General features: G+C 40.4%; 2 long non-coding RNA genes across 3 annotated transcripts in view; one reads left to right on the forward strand and one right to left on the reverse strand.

The window, feature by feature from the left end:
- LOC149971349 (uncharacterized) overlaps positions 1 to 17,929 on the reverse strand; it is an 812,381-nt gene that overhangs the window by 126,425 nt on the left and 668,027 nt on the right. The window lies entirely within an intron of this gene.
- The window catches only part of LOC149971350 (uncharacterized), a 53,184-nt gene that overhangs the window by 22,218 nt on the left and 13,037 nt on the right, over positions 1 to 17,929 (forward strand). The window contains exon 2 of one of the 2 annotated variants that reach the window (XR_016492199.1): positions 9,531 to 9,814. This is a non-coding gene — a long non-coding RNA (uncharacterized LOC149971350). Of the gene's footprint in view, positions 1 to 9,530; positions 17,274 to 17,929 lie in introns of those variants that run through there. The other variant, XR_016492198.1, reaches the window with a different exon arrangement.

Below are 17,929 nucleotides of genomic sequence, written 5' to 3' on the forward strand. Positions count from 1 at the left end.
CTCATGAGAACCAGTTTCATTATAGAACTTGATGGTTTTTGCGTCTTGAAGAAACTTTAAAAGTTCTTGAAATGTTCCATATTGACTGATCTTCATGTCTAAAAGTAATGATGGACTGTCATTTCTCTTTTCTTATTTGAGCTGTTCTTGCCATAGGACTTGGTCTTTTACCAAATAGGGCTATCTTCTGTGTACCATCCCTACCTTGTCACAACACAACTGATTGGCTCAAACACATTTAAGAAGGAAAGCATTTCCACAAATTAACAAGGCACACCTGTTAATTGAAATGCATTCCACCCTTATGAAGCTGGGTGAGAGAATGCCAAAAGTGTGCAACGCTGTCAAGGTAAAGGTAAATATATTTGATTTGTTTTAACACTTTTTTGTTTACTATATTATTTCATATGTGTTAATTCATAGTTTTGATGTCTTCACTACTATTCTATTATGTAGAAAATAGTAAAAATAAAGAAAAACCCTTGAATGAGTTGGTGTGTCCAAACTTTTGGCTGGTACTGTATTTGTGCCAGTTGGAGGGAAGAGAGAGAACCCCATCAGTGTGGGCTATGCGACCTTTGCATCCAAAACCATATTCAGTGCACTTCCAGAAGGACTTATTTGCAGTCAAGCTCCCATCTGTAGGTGTAGACTTCATGCCGCAGGATATTTTTTCAATCCACAGAGAAAAATATGATAAGCATTTGTCTGTGAAATTAGACACTGAACTTAAACTCTGTTTCAACAATCTTCAGCTAATTCTGAAAATAATTATTTGAATGACAGTAAAGTTCATAGCTGTTGCAATAGCGGTTTATCTAGAATGTTTTAATGTCTCATACTTTATGAAAAGGATAGTCCAAATTATACAGGCTGAAAATGTAGGCCTTACAGCCAGGGCATGGCAGTATTTAACTAAATTACAATTGTGATGATGTTGGCCTGGGGGTAGGTTTATGACAGTCATAAATACCTCTTCCCCCCTTTTTCCTCTCATCAATGATAAGATGACATAAACTCGACAGTGGAAAGTGTACACATCAGAATTATCGGATTCACATGGAATTGTTGTTCAATTTAAATGTTTGATTTGAAATTATTTGTGATGAAATGTGATTTTAGCTTCTAAAATGTGAGAATTGTTTTTTTTACAAGGTAAGGGCTCTGCTCAATCAGTGGCCCGCCCCTGTGAAGGGACACGGGCTATAAAACTTTTCAAACACGCCCTCCTCTCCCTTCCTATATAAAGCCTTGACAACAATATAACCTCATGTTCCGAGGATGTGAGGACGACGGTCCGATGTCAGAGTGGTTCAGATGATGACTACAGAATAAAGCCAACATCAGCGTGAGCTTTGGTTGCAAATGGTATGAACTTTGAACTCTTATTCACTACAGAAGTGATACCTCCTAGCCGTTGAGTTAGCAACAGCAGCTGTAAACGAGGGTTAGGAAGGAACAGACAGAGTATGCCGTCTATCACACAACAACGTTACTACAACATATCCAATTGACAAACAGAGACATTCTTCAAAGGACTCGGTTTGGCAACAAGGCCTTCATCTACCACCAACCTACTGAAGTGCAGCTCAGAGTAAATATTTATTGCATTTTCCTTTTCCAAAGGGGCGGTAATTTAGAATGCATAAGATACTGTATTTACGATAGCACAGCTTCGCCTTTTGTTCCTCAGTCTTCCCGCTCTTTCGCTCAAACCCAGCCCTTTTCTTTTGTGTAAGCTGTCATATCTGTTCCGCCCTCTAGGTTTTCCTTTATGACGTAATTTGTAATCAAGTTATGATTAATTATGTGTATGTGTAATTTTGTGTGATTAGTTAGGTATTTAGTAAATAAATAATTAAACCCAATTTTGTATTGCTGATTCAACTTGTTAGCAAGGGTTCGTGAAGATAACCAAGAATTTACAACTTTCAGATGAGACTGAATTAAGGTGACGATTAATATTGACTGCTGATGTAAAATATTACTAGGTCTTTAAGAATTTATTTCGGAAGATAACAGCTCTATAAATATTATTTTTTCGTGCCCCGACTCTCTAGTTAATTGCATTTACATTATTAGCTCAATCAGGTAATATTAATTACAGAGAAATTATTTTATAGAATAGCATGTCATATCACTTAATCCGGCATAGCCAAAGACACAACATTATGTTATAGTCTTATGAATCTCTCATGCATATTTCTGTACTGAAAATGACAACAATAGGAAAGATGGACAAATACTGTTTTAAAAACAAAATGGACTACATTCTCATTCATATTACCAAGACATGAGGTGAGTATCAAAATAGTTTAAAAAAATGCTCTTGCCTTAAAGTTGAACCTCGGATAGATCTTAGGTATAATAGCCTATACAGTCAACTCAAAATATGGTATTCTGTTCTACATTTTCCACGTCATAAATGAGACTAAATTAACGGACATAAGCCAAATGGATTCTGTGATGTTGTCCTATTTTAAATAGTCTTAGACTTCAAATGTTAACCTTTTTCCCTACATTTATTCTAAAATTGGATATCTGTAATCCATATTTCATAATAATTGTCTTTTTCCGGTGGTAGGTCTACCCATGTGTCTCTCCTCACTTGGAAAGCCTGCTCACTGACTCAATACCAAAGTTTATAATTGTTACTTGATTGACTTGGAATGATGTTAATGATGGTAAAGATGATGATGTTGAGAGCCCAGTTTAGCCTAACACTCTAAGCATAGGCTATTGTTAGTTTGTCTCTAAAATCACCATGTTTACATTTCTATAGTCATGTGACAAGAGTCTGTTTTAACTGAAACGTACAAATGCCCACCTTATTACCAGATCCATTTTTTCTACGTGGAATGTTTTATTTTCATAACTGATCATAGTTCAGTATGTATAGATAATATAGATAATATTCTGCCCATATGAGAAATATTCTGACATGTAAAGAACAGCTATTAATTAAATTAAATTAACAAACAGACAACATTGTTTCACATTCTTTAACTTGTTTGGGATAGGGGGCAGTATTTTGACGTCTGGATGAAAAGCGTGCCCAAAGTAAACTGCTACTCAGGCCCAGAGGCTAGATTATGCATTTGGATAGAAAACACTCTAAAGATTCTAAAACTGTTAGACTGTCTGTGGGTATAACAGAACTGATATGGCAGGCGACCCCCAGAGGACCCCCCCCCCCCCCCCCCAAAGAAATGTTCAGCCTACCACTATCTTCAATGGCTGTCACTTTTATTATTAGACAAAGTCCTCCCAGATTGCAGTTCCTAGGGCTTCCACTAGATGTCAACAGTCTTTAGAAAGAGTTTCAAGCTGGTTTTTGGGAAAATGAGCCAGAAATTGTAGTTTGGTTGTAGTTTGGCTGCAGCGTTTCCAAGCGTGTGAATGAGAGCCCGTTCTTTTGTATTTTTCTCCGGTAAAGACAATATGATTCAGCGTTTTAAATTGTATCGTTTATTTATGTATTAGGGTACCTAGGGTTTGATTATAAACGTTGTTGAACTTCTAACTAGGGGCAGTATTTTGATTTTTGGATAAAAAACGTTCCTATTTTTAAACAATATATTTTGTCACAAAAAGATGCTCGACTATGCATATAATTGACAGCTTTGGATAGAAAACACTCTGACGTTTCCAAAACTGCAAAGATATTGTCTGTGAGTGCAACAGAACTGATGTTACAGGCGAAACCCAGATAAAAATCCAATCAGGAAGTGCCGCATTTTTTGAAACCGCCTCATGCCAATGACTCCTTATATGGCGGTGAATGAGCTACGAATGAGCTTACGTATTCCCCAAGGTGTCTACAGCATTGTGACGTCTTTTTACGCATTTATGTTGAAGAATAGCCGTAAGGGACCACATTTAGCAAGTGGTCACAAGATGTCTCCCGCAGAAAATCTTGCGTAAAGTAATGAGGTAGCCATTTTTCTAATCGCTTCTTATGAGAAACCAATGATCCGACGGATATATTATCGAATAGATATGTAAAAAACACCTTGAGGATTGATTCTAAACAATGTTTGCCATGTTTCTGTCGATATTATGGAGCTAATTTGGGAAAAAGTTTGGCGAACAAACGGGAGCTATTTCGCCTACAAAAATAATATTTTTTGAAAAAAGGAACATTTGCTATCTAACTGGAAGTCTCCTCAGTGAAAACATCCGAAGTTCTTCAAAGGTAAATGATTTAATTCGATTGCTTTTCTTATTTTCGTGAAAATGTTGCCTGCTGCCAGCAGAGCCTAGCATAGCATTATGCCATGATAAACTTACACAAATGCTTGTCTAGCATTGGCTGTAAAGCATATTTTGAAAATCTGAGATGACAGTGTGATTAACAAAAGGCCAAGCTGTGTCTCAACATATTTCATTTGTGATTTTCATGAATAGGAAGATTTGGTAGGAAGATTTATGTCTGCTGCGTTATGCTAATTAGTTTGAGGCTATGATTACGCTCCCGGATCCGGGTTTGATAGTCGCAAGAATTAACTTGTTTGGAAAAGTTTATTAGTAATGTTTGGGATTCATTTTGTATGCATTTTGATGGAGGGAAACTGGGTGGATTATTGACTGAGGTGAGCCAGCTAAACTGAGTTTTTATGGATATAAAGAAGGACATTATCGAACAAAAGGACCATTTGTGATGTTACTGGGACCTTTTGGAGTGCCAACAGAAGAAGATCAAAGGTAAAGCATGTATTATATTGCTATATCTGACTTGTGTCGCACCTGCCTGGTTGAAATATGTTTTTTGTGTGTTTGTATGCGGGGCGCTGTTCTCAGATAATCACATGGTGTGCTTTCGCCGTAAAGCCTTTTTGAAATCTGACACAAGTTAATCTTTTATTTTGATGTATTACACTTGTGATTTTATGAAAGTTAAAGATTTATAATACTGTAGTTTGAATTTCGCGCTCTGCAATTTCACCGGATGTTGTCGAGGTGTCCCGTTAGCGGCACGCCTTTCCCCAAATAATAGACTCATTAACAGAAACAGGCAACAGCTGGCTCACATTGAGGACATAATGTTGTAAAGACTGTGTTTGTGCAAAACGTTTCTGAATAAAAACAGTGACTAGCTCAAACAGTGACTAGCTCAAACGTTGACTGTTGCGTCAAACGTAACTAGACGTTCTAATGAAGTATTCTAATCACACCGGTTTGATTGTACGCTGCAGGGACCACTGTAGAGTGAACACACTGGTGTCTGTACCCTTCAAAGGGTTAAATTGAAAAAGTTTATGCTGCCTATCAATCATTGTTTTTGCGACCAGTGCACATCCACTCAACAATGCGCTCTTGCAACAGCTCCCCGGTATTGTGTTCCATACTGTCAAAAACAAGAATAATTTAAGACCACAAGTGGAGCTTTTATTGCTCAATTGAATTCGTGTTGATTTAAAATATAAATAATTAAGATATCAAAGTGTCACCAACAAAAATGTAAACAATAGGTCTATAGCTGTCACGATCGTCTGAATGAATGGACCAAGCCGCAGCGTACTTAGAGTTCCACATGTTTAATTAATATGAAACTCAAGAAAAACGAAACGTGACGTTCTGGGCTGCTCACAGGGAGCTACACAAAACAAGATCCCACAAACAACAGGTGGGAAAAGGGTACATAAAGGACTCTTGAACAATGATAAACAAGATTCTCTGGTCTGATAAAATCAAGATTGAACTCTTTGGCCTGAATGCCAGACGTCATGTCTGGAGGAAACCTAGCACCATCCCTATGGTGAAGCATGGTGGTGGCAGTATCATGCTGTGGGGATATTTTTCTGTGGCAGGGACTGGTAGTCTAGTCAGGATCGAGGGAAAGATGAACGGAGCAAAATACAGAGATACTTTATGTAAACCTGCTTCAGAGCAGTGAGGACCTCAGACTGGAGCGAAGGTTCACCTTCCAACAGGACAACGAGCCTAAACACAACAGCAAAGACATTACAGTAGTGGCTTCGGGAAAAGTCTCTGAATGTCCTTGAGTGGTCTATCCAGAGGCCAGACTTAAACCTGATCGAACATCTCTGGAGAGACCTGAAAATAGCTGTGCAGCGACACTCCACATCCATCCTGACAGAACTTGAGAGGATCTGCAGAGAAGAATGGCAGAAACTCCCCAAATATAGTTGTGCCAAGCTTGTAGCTTCATACACCAAAATGCTCAAGGCTGTAATCGCTGCCAAGCATGCATCAACAAATTACTGAGTAAAGGGTCTGAATACTTATATAAATGTGATATTTCAGTTTATTTTGTATTTTTATTTGCAACAATTTATAAACCTGTTTTTGCTTTGTCATCATGGGGTATTTTGTGTAGATTGATGTGGGAAAACATTATTTAATCTATTTTAGAATAAGTCTGTAACTCAGCAATGTGGGAAAAGTCAAGGGGTCTGAATACTTTCCGAATGCACTGTAGCCTAATCATATTATTATTTGCAGTAAAATGTAATGGGTCAGAAGATGCCTACATAACCAACAAATAAAGTAAAAGGCTAACTCCATTTATGGGCAGCTATTTCAACTCATAACATTGATTTATCCTGCAATACACGTCATTCAATTGGAAATATTCAAGGGAAAAGTAACTGAAGGGAAGCAGATTACATTACAGAGTTTGGTTAGCCAAAAGTTACTTCACTGATTACAATTTTGGACAGGTAACTGGTAACTGTAACTGTAGCTCAAATTTCAGTCTGTATCACGTCAGGGATTGCTAATTAAAATCAATGATTTATTGCCGCTTTATCGGAACGCACCATTTCACCAAGTGCCTGAGGGAAAGTTGCTTCTTTTTTAATTACATTTTGTATGCTAATAGAGTATAAACCAAACATTTACCAGGAGGGACACCTATTCATTTCACACCGTGCTGCGCTTTGTTTATGAAGAAGGGTTTTTGTGTCAAAGTGCTTTAAACATGGCTGACGTGCATCTTTTAGCGCTTAATTAGCAATAGTCTCTCTGAGGCTGTGAGCTACAATAGAAATTCATGCAGCTATCTAAGGAGTTACAGGAAGCTTTTTTTGGCACAGCCAATGGGAGCAGGCCAACAGGGAGGGTGAAAGAGTCAAATCAAATGTTATTTGTCTCTTGCTTCGTAAACAATAGGTGTAGACTAACAGTGAAATGCTTACTTACTTCCCAACAATGCAGAGAGAAAATATTATAATTAATAACAACAACTTGGCTATATACAGGGCGTGCGGTGGTAGAAGGGTTTTTGATTTGATTGATTTGATTTAGAAGGTAATTCAGGTTGATTTAATGAGCAATAATAAATGAATTCATGTGTTATGACATTTTATCATGGCTGTGACGTGGTCATTGTGACTAGGTTGTAGACAACATCAGCAACGATATAAATGTCATAACACATGGACTCGAGTGTTTTATTGCTTTTGTACAACGGGTTACCAGCATTAAAAAGCATTCACAAACACTGGTTGATCAAGTACAATTTTAGGCGTTCTGTGGTCGTTATTTCTATTAGTATTGGCTATCATGTAAAGCAAAAAAGGGAGCAAGAGCGATTAATAATGACAGTATGACAATTATTCTATTCATGTTCATTCAATTAATAGACTATAACAGCCTAGTTATTTGAACTAAATGTTACACCTTCCAGAGACAGGGCAGCATTGATGAATGTGTGTTGAGTCCCATTGGCTCCATGATATACCACACGTTGGTCCACGATGGTAGCGTAGAAACGCCAGAGAACATTACCCATCTGCTTTTTTGAAACAGTTGCTAGACCAACATTTTTGACAGCAATTCCAGAAAACATTTCACTGCCCAGTTGGTTTGTCTTGATGTAGTTAATTTCTCACCAATTTTCAATGTCGTCTATAGCAGCGCTACTGATCTCTGCATGTCTAAACGTTAAAAGCTTGCCTTCACCCCCACCACCGCTCTAGTTTCTTACCTCCCAAAGTGGAACAAGAATGTTGTCCTCCTGAGCACACTGCACAAAATGACTGAGATCAGTGATTGTGAGGACAGGAAGCCAGTCATCATCCTGGATTACTACCACAAAGGAGGCGTGGACAACCTGGACAAGGTGATTGGAACTTACAGCTGCACAAGGATGACTGCCTGCTGGCCCCTGGTCATCTTCCATAACATCATTGATGGGTTCTGATACCACACCTTCATCATATGGAACAAGATCAAGCGTACCTGTATGCCTGATAAGCGGAACAAGAGAGGAGAGTGTTCCTGGAGCAGCTAGGAAAGGCGCTTGTAACCCCACACATTCAAAGAATGGAGCACTTCCCCCACACAGCAGCCTCTGCAGCGCTTGTGAAAGCTGTTCTTGGGGCTGAATCTTGTCTTGATCCACCTGAGACTGCAGCTGGGGCAGGCAAGAGGAGGATATGCCAATTCTGACCCCCAAAGTAGGACTGTAAAACAAATACTATGTGCTGCACATGTGTACACACACTTGCATACTGTCATGCATGTGCTAATTAGAGTTGATTGATTTATGTTCTTCATGTTTTTGTTTTGTATCTATTATCTTATTTTATTCTTGTTTATACCCCTTGTTGGTGAGGGAAATGGTTAAAAAAATGGGAGAAGCGTAGTATGTTGTAGTTGATTTCCTCATTGTACAGTATATAAGAATATATCACTATGTTGCCAAAATAGTAAAAGACTTCAATAAAATGCATTCAAAACTACTTTCTGCACATTTCTGCTACTTTCTTAGGCTATATAAGTGCTATCTCTTGCTAAAAATATATATGTTTACACCTAAGCAGTAACTTTAGCAATAATAATAGTAATCAACCTCTACTTTAGTCAAGAAAAAATGATGACAGGTGTGTTGTAATAAAAATGAGTGGTGTCCACTGATTGAATGCAGTCTTTCTGTATTGTGAAGATGAAGATATTGAAGATATCACAAAGTTTGTGATGAATCACAGGTTGTTTCTTCATGTAAAATAAATCTAATTAAAGTTTATTTGTCACGTGCGCTGAATACAACAGCTGTAGAACTTACAGTGAAATGGTTACTTACAGGCTCTAACCAATAGTGCAAAAAAGGTATTAGGTAAACAATAGGTATACGGTACCATTTTATTAATTTTGCATTACCCTACATTGGCACTATAATGCATTAAATAAATAAACCCCCCAAGGTTTAAAGGGGTTGGTTGGTATTATATTGATGAATTTATTTACTTGTACGGGCAAGTTTCTGATGAAGTCAGAGGCAGGCTACTATTGTTGGTCCTCATTTGTGTGTAACATCAAAGAAAAAGGGGAATAGTTGCTGTGAAAAGGGGTAATATGTTTTTTGTGTATGTGAAATATATGGTAGCCTAATATTTTACATTTTGGAATAATTTACAGTACTTACAGTCAAGGGGTGTTGCACTGTTTCGGGCTGCAGAGTGAGCCGCTCCAGCTGGTGGTTGCTTCACACTCTCTCCCTCTACAGTGGCTGTAAAGTTCTGCTTTTCTTTTTTTATTCAATTATTATTTGTCTCTACTCACAGGCAAAGCCCTGGATTGTGCCACCACCATATGGACTGGGAACAGCACAGAACTCGGATCCGAGACCCATTTCCACACCCTCTTCAAAGAGGTATTCGATCACTCTCCCTCCGGTCGTCCAATATAGGACACTTCCTCATAGAACTTCAAGGGCACAATTCAGCTGCCAAGTATGCCCTCGAGTTCTGCACCATGGCTGCAGGGAGTGGATGGAATGATGCTGCTTTACCTACCGTCTACCTAAGCGGGCTCAACAGGGAACTTCAGCCAGAGCTGGCCTGTAGAGGTGACCTTCAGGATTTAACTTGGTGTTTCATATCCTATGCTTTATAGCTCGCTCACCATGACAATGTTTTAAAAAATGTATCTGGCTCGGGTCTGTTATTCAACTGACTAGGCAGGCTAGCGTGAGAGATATTGTAATGAATACTCATGGAGAATAAGGTGTAGATTCACGTGGCAGAAGTTTATTAAACCGTCGCAGAAGGCCGGAATCGTGGTCACAGGCAGGTAATGGTCAATCACAGGTAGGCAGTCAAAAGCAAACAGAATTAACTGAATTAAATAGGGAGCTGATGAGACCACTTGAGAAACGAACACAGGTGAAATCAATGAACAAAAATGAAAGACAGGGCTACGTTCCACAACAAATAAACAGGGCTAAGTTCAAGAACACAAAGGAAAAGTACACAAGGTTGACTAAGAAAATAAGAACCTTACAGGACTACCCCGGGGAACCTCGTGACGACCCAATGGCACCGGAGGGTGGAGCGGGCAGGGGACGCGAGGCGGATGCCTACCTTGGGGGTGAGGTCCGGCAGGCTGGTTTGACGAGGTTGTGGACTGACCCGACATTCTGCGTCAACCACGAGGTCGGGTCAAGGATGTCTTGGTCAGGGACCCAGGACCGGTCTTCAGGCCCATAACCTTGCCAGTCCACTAGATAGAGGATGCGACTTCTCAGGCATTTGGAATCAAGGGTGGCCCATATGGCGTAGTCAGGTTCCCCTCCGACATCCAACGGTGGTAGCGCACTGTGGGTAGAGACTGAAGGATGAAGAGGACTGTAGTTGACCGGTTTTAACAGAGACACATAGATGGACGAGGAGATGTTATACTGATGGGGTAACTGGAGGGGGTACGTGACAGGGTTGATACGATGGGTTATCTTGATGGGACCAATGAAGCGACGACAGAACTTTTTGCAGGGGAGGCGGAGCCGGATGTCTCTGGTAGAGAGCTACAGATGCTGTCCGGTGTGAAAGAGTGGCATAGGTCGGCAGCGTCTGTCGGCAAAGCGTTTCTGGGTATTAGAGGCTTCCTGCAGATGCAGGTCTCCCATACCCGCTCACCACACTGAAACCAGTCGTCGACAGCTGGGACAGTATCAGGCTCCGCTACCCAGGGAAACATGGGGGGGGGGGCACACTGAAACGGAGTAAGGTGAAGGGATGAGTGCATGAGTGAGTTCTGAGCATTTTCGGCCCAGGCCAAATATCGACTCCAGTCATGTGGAGAGGCAGAACATTGTTGGCAGAGGTACTTCCCTATTTCTTGGTTCAGGCATTCCGTCTGCCCGTTGGTCTGGGGGTGGTACCCGGAGGAGAGGCTGAGGGCGACCCCCAGTCGGTCACAGAAGGCACGCCACACCAGGGAGACAAACTAGGGCCCATGGTCAGAGACAATGTCCTCCGGAATCCCATACAGACGCAACACCTGCGGGATCAAACACGCTGCAATTTCCATGGTGTTAGGTAAATGAGGAAAAGGAACCAGAAGAAACATTTTTCAAAAATTGTCTGCTATGACAAGGATGGTGGTGTTACCAGAGGATTCAGGAAGGTCTGTGATGAGGTCAACAGCTATGTGGGACCAGAGTCTGTGACGGAATGGCAAAGGTTTAAGCTTCCCGGAAGGGAGATGACGAGGGCTTTTGGTTTGGGCACAGACTGTACAGGAGAGTGTGTAATCCCTTACATCGGATGCCAGTGAGGAGCACCAAAACTTCCGGGCTAGAAGTTCGGTGGTTTGTGATGCCCAGATGTCCTGACCTTCGGGGACATGTGACACCATTGCATCAGTTGGGGTCTAACAGCTGCTGGTATGTAACTATTCCCAGATGGTGTCTCAGGAAGAGCCGGGTCTGAGGTTAGAGCTTCTTGTATGGCAGAGTGAACCTCCCACTGAACCAGTCCCATAATACATGAGGAAAGAAGAATGGGTGTAGGGTCGGAGCTACTAGTCAGAAGATAAAACTGGCGGAAGAGAGCATCAGCTTTTACGTTTTTCTTTCCAGGGATGTAAGGAACATCAAAATGGAAGCGTGTGAAGAGAGCCCAGTGGGATTGTCTGGAGTTTAACTTCTTGGTCCCTCTGATATATTCCAAATTATGATTATCTGTTAGGATGAGAAAGGGATGTTGTGCAACCTCCAACCAGTGGCACCACTCCTCGAGGGCCAGCTTGATGGCGAGGAGTTCTGTTCCCCATATCAAAATTCCTATCAGCTGGGGATAACTTCCCGGAGAAGAAGAAACTGGGATGTGATTAGGGAGTTGTTCCCACACGCTGAGAGAGTGTGGCTCCTACTCCTACTTCGGAGGCATGCACCTCCAGGGTGAAAGGAAGGGTCGGATCAGGTTGGCGAAGGACAGGAGCTGAAGAGGCGTTTCAAGTTGTTGAACGCAGTCAGGGCGGTATCAGTCCATTGAAGTGTTTGGGTCTTTTGGCTGGTAAGGGCAGTGAGGGGAGCGGTCGTAGAACTGAAGTTCCGAATGAATGTTGGAGTTCCTTTACGATGATGGGTTTGGGCCAGTTACTGACGGCGGTGACTTTGCTCTCATCCATGCGGACCCCTCCTGGTGTCCGTATTTAGCAGAAGAAGTTTACCAAAGTTACATGGAAGGCACTCTTTTCAGTCTTCACATGAGGGTTATGGTCAAGGAGCCATTAAAGAACCCTTTGCAGATGCTGTATGTGTTCCTTCTGGGAGTAGGAGTAAATCAGGATGTCATCAATGTAGATGATAAGAAAGCGGTTGATCATATCCTTGAAAACCTTGTTCATAAAGGATTGGAAGATGGTGGGGGCGTTCGTAAGGCTATAGGGCATGATCTGGTATTCATAGTGCCCTCGTGCAGTGATAAAGGCCATCTTCCATTTGTCGCCTTCACGTATACAGTCTTGGTTATATGCACTTTGCAGGTCAAGTTTAGTATAGATGTTGGCGCGGCCCACTTGTTCAAGGGTCGCTGGGATCAGAGGAAGAGGGAAACGGTTCTTTACGATGACGTCAGTCAGCATTTTCCAGAAGAGGAAGAAGAAGGACAAATGAAACCTTTTGAGTGATTCATCAATGTAGTTCTCCATTGCCTCAATTTCCGGGATTGATGGGGGTAAACATGGCCCATCGGTGGGGACACTGCAGGGAGTAAGTCAATAACACAAGCTCCTGGGCAATGTGGTGGCAGAGTGGAGGCCTTGGTTTTGCTGAAGACATTGCGGTCCTCACTGGTTGTGGCTCTGCAGGGTAGGCTTAGACAACTGGAGAAGCAGGTAGAACACCTCGACAGTAGTTCACCTTGTTGCCACGAGCTGGCAGGGTCGTGACGACAAAGCCAGGGGTGTCCGAGGATGAGTGGCTGTTTGGGGGATGAGATTTCCAAGAGTTGAATGGTTTTGGTGTGAGAGACTCCAATCTGGAGGGTGACACTCTGTGTCAGGTGAGTGATGAAGCCCGTGCCCAATGGCTGCCCGTCCAGGGTGTTAATCCTTAAGGGACGGGTGACAGGTATTAGATCAATGTCAAGCTCTTGTACTAGCTGGTGATCGATAAAATTACCTGCTGCTCCCAAATCTATCAAGCCTTCTACATACTTGGTAACACCTTCACGGTTATCAATACTGGGACAGAGAATTGCTTCTGGAAGATATTTAGAAATAAGGACACGCCTGCATGGCAACGGGGGACCCTTCTCATCTCTCCGTGGAGGGCGAACAGGGAAATGTCTTAGTAGATGATCTTTCTCTACACAGTATAGGCAGAGCCCTTCTTCAATCAGCTTTTGACATGCAATACACGTGTGAGGAGCATGGCCCAACTGCATGGGCCCTGGAAGACTCGGACGGGATGACGGAATCACAGAAAGGGAAGGTTTCAGGTTCCTGAGTTCTTCGGCAGTCGGCGATGAGGTGGTCGATGGAGATGGACATACGAATGTCTTGATTTAACTTTTTAAGGCTGCAGGGGCAGTATTGAGTAGCTTGAATGAAAAGGTGCCAATATCAAACGGCCTGCTCCTCAGTCATAGTTGCTAATATTTGCATATTATTATTAGTATTGGATAGAAAACACTCTGACGTTTCTAAAACTGTTTGAATGATGTCTGTGAGTGTAACAGAACTCATATTGGCAGGCAAAATCCTGAGTTGAAATCAAAACAGGAAGTCAGAAATCTGAGCTTGTATGTATTCACCAGAGTCCCCAATGAAATCCCCTTGATATATGATGTTCCACTGCCTAGGGGTTCCACTAGATGTCAACCATCAATAGAAATTATAATGAGGCTTCTGTGTTGTTGTGGGAATGAATGAGAGCAGAATATATCAGCTGTCCATCAAGCTGGCATTTTGTGATCCCACTTTTTCCTCATGGTAGTCACTTGCGTTCCATTGCTCACGAAGACAAGAAAGAATACTCAGTTTGGAACTTTATTGAAGCTATATGTTAACATCCTAATGATTGATTCTGTACTTAGTTTGAAATGTTTCTTCGACCGGTAATATCACTTTTTGAAGTTTTTGTCCGATATAACACTGACCAGAATTAGCGTTTGGATATGTTTACCAAACGCTCTAACAAAAGAAGGTATTTGGACATAAATAACGGACATTTTCAAACAAAACAAACATTTATTGTGGACCTGGGATTCCTGGAGTGCTTTCTGATGTAGATCATCAAAGGTAAGGGAATATTTACCATGTAATATCTTGTTTATATTGACGCCATCTTTGCGGCTGTGGTGTTTTTAAATTGAGCTCCGTCTCAGATTATTGCATGCATTTCTTTTTCCGTAAAGTTTTTTGAAATCTGACACAGCGGTTGCATTAAGGAGAGGTATATCTATAATTCCATGTGAATGATCATCTACATTTATGATGAGTATTTCTGTTGAATCATGTGGCTATGCAAAATCACTTGATGTTTTTGGAACTAGTGATTCTAACACGCCAATGTAAACTCAGATTTTTGTAAAATATAAATATGAACTTTATCAAACAAAACATGCATGTATTGTGTAACATGAAGTCCTATGAGTGTCATCTGATGAAGATCATTTTATCTTTATTTCTGGTTTTTGTGAAGGCTATATTTTGCTGGAAAATGGCTGTGCTTATTGTGGTTTGGTGGAGACCTAACATAATCTTTTGTAGTGCTTTCGCTGAAAAGCCTATTTGAAATCGGACACTTTGGTGGGATTAACAACGAAAATAGATTTAAAACGATATAAGACACATGTATGTTTTAGGAATTGTAATTATGAGATTTCTGTGGTTTGAATTTTGGCGCCCTCTATTTTCACTGGTAGTTGTCATATCGATCCCAAGGTTAAAACCTCTTGAAGCTAGGGGGCACTATTTTTACGTTTGAAAAAATAACGTTCCCAAAGTAAACGGCCTATTTCTCAGGACCAGATGCTAGAATATGCATATAATTGACAGATTAGGATAGAAAACACTCTAAAGTTTCCAAAACTGTCAAACTATTGTCTGTGAGTATAACAGAACTGATATTGCAGGCGAAACCCTGAGGAAAATCCAATCAGGAAGTGCCTCTTATTTTGAAACCCTTCTGTTCCTATGCATGCCTATCCTCCATTTAAAGGGATATCAACCGGATTCCTTTTTCTCTGGCTTCCCTAAGGTGTCAACAGTCTTTACACATATTTTCAGGCTTTTATTTTGAAAAATGAGCATGAAAGATCACATTGCGTAGGTGGATAGGTGGGGGCTCTAAGAGTGAGTTTTTGCGCTACAGAGTAAAGCTGCCATTGTTCCTCCCGCTGTTATTGAGAAACCTACACACGGGGTTGATATATTATCGAATATATACAGTATTTTAAAAACTACCTTAGGAATGATTAAATAAAATGTTTGACATGTTTCTGTGGACATTATGAAGACTATTTGGAATTTCCGTCTGCATTGTCGTGACCGCTCTTTCCTGTGGATTTCTGAACATAACGCGACAAACAAAGATCAGTATTTTGGTATAAAAATAATCTTTACGGAACAAAAGGAACATTTGTTGTGTAACTGGGAGTCTCGTGAGTGAAAACATCCGAAGATCATCAAAGGTAAACGGTTAGTTTGATTGCTTTTCTGATTTTTGTGACCAAGCTTCCTGATGCTAAGTGTACACAATGCTATGCTAGGCTATCGATAAATTTACACAAACGCTTGGATTGCTTTCGCTGCAAAGCATAATTTCAAAATCTGAGACGATAGGTGGATTAACAAAAGGTTAAACTATGTTTTGCAATATTGCACTTGTGATTTCATGAATATGAATATAATGTTATTTGACTGTTACGCTATGCTATTCAGCAGTTGTTGACAAAAATGCTCCCGCGACAGGGATAAGAACCGTCAAGAAGTTAAGCGGAGTGTAATGATTTTTTATGATGTTTTGATAGTTTAATTAATTTATAAATTTGTGTTAGCTCTAGTCAAGCTAGCCTGATGTAGTAATGGTGACAGGACTAAGAAACATTCACACAGTGTAAACAAAGGGAGACAAAACTTGCTGTTTTTAGGGATATGTTGAGAATTACAAGAATGCATCTACCAATTGATCAAAAATTGTATGTTGGCTATTTAGAAATGTATAAGAGTAGCCAAGTCAGTTGAATGAGAGCGAGCCAACTGAAAACTGTAGTTAATTAAGAGTTTTTTAAGAGTGCACTACACTACTAGACCATGTGTGTTTTGGTTTTTCACTATGAGCTAAAGGGGCTTAAGTGGGTACTATGCCTACACTTTGCCATAGCAGAGGGAGTACTCAATGTTACATTATGTGAGTACCATAAATTACTGGTCACTATACCCAAAAACGGTGGGACACAGACCATCATAATACATTGTAAACAACTACCATGCTTTCATGTTTCACTACATACTGCTAGTACAAAACCAGTATTTTTTTCATTGTACTACCTAGGTTAATTTTTGTACCATGGTAGGTAGAACAACACATTTTTTAAAATGTTTTTGGTCACTTCCATGGTAGGAAAATACCATGGTACTGGTGCAAATACCATGTTTTTTTTCCTGCCATGGTTTTACAATAAAACTACAATGTAACTATCATTGTTTTTTGGTCACTACCACAGCAGGAAAAAAACAAGATAACTAATGTAAAACATACTGTGCCCATAAAATGTACATAGGTTAATCACTTTTGTGAAAGAGCACAGTTTAAAAGATAATGCAAATATAAATCAAACTGGTTCAGATGGGAGAGGTTGAGGGTAGAGGAAGGACAGGAGTAAAAGCAAACTAAATAGAGCTATTGTAAAATAGAATCTTTCCATAAAGTGTCACGTTCTGACCTTAGTTCCTTTGTTATGTTTTTGTTTTAGTTTGGTAAGGGCGTGAGTTGGGGTGGGTAGTCTATGTTCTTTTTTCAATGTTGTCATTTCGTTTGAGTGTTTTTGTGAACATTAAATATGACCAATATGAACAATTCCAACGACGATCGTTACATAAAGTTTGGTGTCACTTAGAAATATCCTTGTTTTTGAAAAGAAAAGCACATTTTTGCATATGGTAGGTATGAGCTGGAAATACAGGCCTAAGCGTTGGTGTTCACTAGTTTGCTACAATTGGGGAGGGGTGGAGGGCTATAGGGTAATAAAGAAAAATATACTTAAAAATGTGTGTGTGATTTGTATATACAGTGAGGGAAAAAAGTATTTCATCCCTTGCTGATTTTGTACGTTTGCCCACTGACAAAGAAATGATCAGTCTTTAATTTTAATGGTAGGTTTATTTGAACAGTGAGACAGAATAACAACAAAAAAATCCATGTCAAAAATGTTATAAATTGATTTGCATTTTAGTGAGGGAAATAAGTATTTGACCCCTCTGCAAAACATGACTTAGTACTTGGTGGCAAAACCCTTGTTGGCAATCACAGAGGTCAGATGTTTCTTGTAGTTGGCCACCAGGTTTGCACACATCTCACGGGGGATTTTGTCCTACTCCTCTTTGCAGATCTTCTCCAAGTCATTAAGGTTTTGAGGCTGACGTTTGGCAACTCGAACATTCAGCTCCCCTCACATATTTTCTATGGGATTAAGGTCTGGAGACTTGCTAGGTCACTCCAGGACCTTAATGTGCT

This window comes from Oncorhynchus mykiss, chromosome 26, assembly GCF_057628025.1.
Source record: "Oncorhynchus mykiss isolate SJ-2025 chromosome 26, ASM5762802v1, whole genome shotgun sequence".
NCBI lineage: Eukaryota > Metazoa > Chordata > Actinopteri > Salmoniformes > Salmonidae > Oncorhynchus > Oncorhynchus mykiss.